The 3,188-nt window shown below is 32.6% G+C and overlaps 1 pseudogene; it reads left to right on the top strand.

The window, feature by feature from the left end:
* Nucleotides 1-896: 896 nt before the first annotated feature.
* LOC122521616 lies at nucleotides 897-1,969 on the top strand (annotated as a pseudogene).
* Nucleotides 1,970-3,188: the final 1,219 nt, after the last annotated feature.

The raw sequence follows: 3,188 nt of genomic DNA, 5'->3' as shown, positions 1-3,188 counted from the left end.
ATTCTTTTCAACAAATATAATACACCGCTTACAATTTTTTATTAAAATAACAATGGCTAGGCATAAAAAAGTAGATGTGTTCTGCTCGCACTAAAGCATTTTATATTAATATGCACTTTGTTACGCATTAACTTTTTTTATCATAAAACTGAATGTCAATAAATCTTGATTTGCTAAAAGATTATCTGATTGAACTCAAGCATAAATAACACTTTAATTTTACAATCTCTGAAACAAAATCATTACACCCGCTAACTATTTTTAATTTAAATAACAATTGCTAGGTATAAAAGGTAGAAATATGCTCACACGAACACTTTATATTAAAATGCACTTTGTTACGCATTCACTTTTTTTATCATAAAACTGAATATCAATAAAGTTGATTTGCTAAAAGATTATCTAAAGACCTTAAGCATATAACACTATAATTTCTACATTCTTTTCAACAAATTCATTAAACTGCTAACAATTTTAATTTAAATAACAATTGTTAGGTATAAAAAGGTAGATATATTCTGTTCGCTCTAACTCATTTTATAAAATATGCACATTGTTACGTATCTACTTTTTTTATCATAAAACTGAATTTCAATAAAACTTGATTTGCTAAAACATTATCTGATTGACCGCAAGCAAATGTAACACTTTAACCCATTTGCATCAATGCGCGGAATATTCCGCGAGCCGCGACTGTCTCTTATCACCAAGCGCGGAATATTCCGCGAGCCGCGACTGTCTCTTATCACCAAGCGCGGAATATTCCGCGAGCCGCGATTGTCTACTATCACCATGCGCGAAATTCCGCATACCTGCGACTGTCTACTATCACCAAGCGCGGAATAATCCGCGAACCCGCGACTGTTTCTTATTGTCAGTTGCTAAGTACTCTTTAGATGTGGCAGACCATATTAATCGCTTGTGATAGCATTTTAGGTTTATTCTATACGTACATCAGTTTATTGTAACAAGTTTTCCTTTTTCGCGATAATCTGTTGATTCCTGAGAATCTTTCGTGAGTATTTGTGTAACAAGTCCAAGTTTAAAAAACCATCTAATTTTATTATTTAAACTAAAATATGTTGCCCCAATGGATTTCGAAAGTCTTGATTCGGATTCAAGTACTGAGATTGGACCCACTCGAAAACGTGTCCATATGATTTCATCAAGTGATGACAGCTCGAGTGATGAAGTTGAACAGTGCGGCAATTTTACAAATGAAGGTTTCGTGTGGAAAGCTAAGAATCCTACGCCCATTATACACGGGTTTTCTAGTGTTGTTGGTGCAACCGTAGATACACAAATCGGTCAAGAAGGGAAATCTTTGAATTATTCTTTAACCAAGAATTAGTTACAAAAGTAATTACAGAAACAAATAAATATGGTGCAACCGATGAAAATTTTATACCTCTTGCAGACGATGAACTAAAAATATTTATTGCTGTAAACATTCTAATGAGCTTAGTTTGTAAGCCCACGATTCAGAGCTATTGGAGTACCGATAAAAGCTTAGAAACACCATATTTAAAAATATTATGACCCGTACCCGATTTACGTCAATCGCCAACAATTTACATTTTTCTAGTATTATTACATCTAAGGACCCACTTGTAAAAATTCGAGAAGTTTCTGAAATAGTAAAAAATACTTTCATCCGCATGTATGTACCAAATAAAAACATTTCGATGAGAGTCATTAATGTCATGTAGAAGTCGCTTGCATTACATACAATTTATTAGAACAAAACGAGCGAGATTTGGCATAAAGTTTTACAAACTGTGTGATTCGCAATCGAGATACATACATAATTTTAAAATATATGTAGGAAAGATAAAACCGTTACTGGATCTGCTAGTAGAAACGTTGTAATGAATTTATTGAAGAAAGTCAGTTATTGAACAAAGGATACTGCTTATTTATAGACAATTGGTACAGTTCACCGATCTATATCGAGAATTATACAGTATGAAAACGAATGTATGTGGAACCGCGAGAATTAATAGGAAAGAAATGCCTCAGGAATTAAAATCACAACAATTGCAAAGGGGAGAAGCTATTGTGTTTTCTACAAGAGAGATGGCGGCAATAAAATGGAAAGATAAAAAGATGTCGTTTTACTAACGACTATGCATGGCTTAGAATTGCTGAAACTGGAAAAAAAACCGATATAACCGGACAAAAAAGTTTAAAACCAACCGCAGTGCGAGATTATAATCAGTATATGGGTGGAGTTGATGTAGGCGACCAAATGCTAAGTAAATTTCACACCATGCGAAGAAATAAAAAAGCCTATAAGAAAATATTTTTTTATTTTGTCGACATGATGTTGTTAAACAGTTATGTAATTTTTAAAGGTCATAAAAAAGATCGGTCATTTCACGTTTATAAACAGCTATTAGCTGAGGAAATTATTAACAAATATTTGCCTAATATAAAAATAAATAACGCACCTATCAATGATTCTATATCGCGGTATACTGGCAGGCATTTTCCTATACGAATACCTCAAACCTTGGCAAAAGGTAACAAAACGTCAAAACGATGTGTTGTATGCGTATCTAAGGGTATTCGAAGAGAGACAGTGTTTCAATGCCATATTTGTAAGTAGCATTATGTATTGATCACTTCAAAGAATATCACGAAAAATAATTTAATTAAATTTTCGTTGCATTATAAATAATTTTATTTCATTATAAAAAATATTTGTTTCTCCGTTTGTGTAAAAAAAAATAAAATAAAATGTTTGATGTAAACTATTGCGTATTAGTTGTTTTAGACACTGTATTTTTGACAAAATTCATAAATTTTTCTCATTGTCGGTTTCACACCCACATGCCCGACAGCGCGCGGTGATACGCGACAGTCGTCTGTCGTTCGGCTCTGATTCAGGCGCGGCGGCCTAAGTAGAGCGATGATGCAAATGGGTTAAATTCTACATTCTTTTAACAATTTCATAACACTGCTAACAATTTTTATTTAAATAACAATTGCTAGGTATAACAAGGTATATGTATTCTGCTCACACTAACGCTTTAATATTAATATGCACTTTGTTACGTATCCACTTTTTTATCATAAAACTGAATTACAATAAAACGTAATTTGCTACAAGGTTATCTGATAGAACGCAATTATAAATAAAACTTTTATTTTAAAATTATTTCCAACAAATTGAATACACCGCAAAC

The sequence above is a fragment of the Polistes fuscatus genome, unplaced genomic scaffold (genome assembly GCF_010416935.1).
Source record: "Polistes fuscatus isolate 324 unplaced genomic scaffold, CU_Pfus_HIC Scaffold42, whole genome shotgun sequence".
NCBI lineage: Eukaryota > Metazoa > Arthropoda > Insecta > Hymenoptera > Vespidae > Polistes > Polistes fuscatus.
This window is presented reverse-complemented; position numbering and strand designations above follow the sequence as displayed.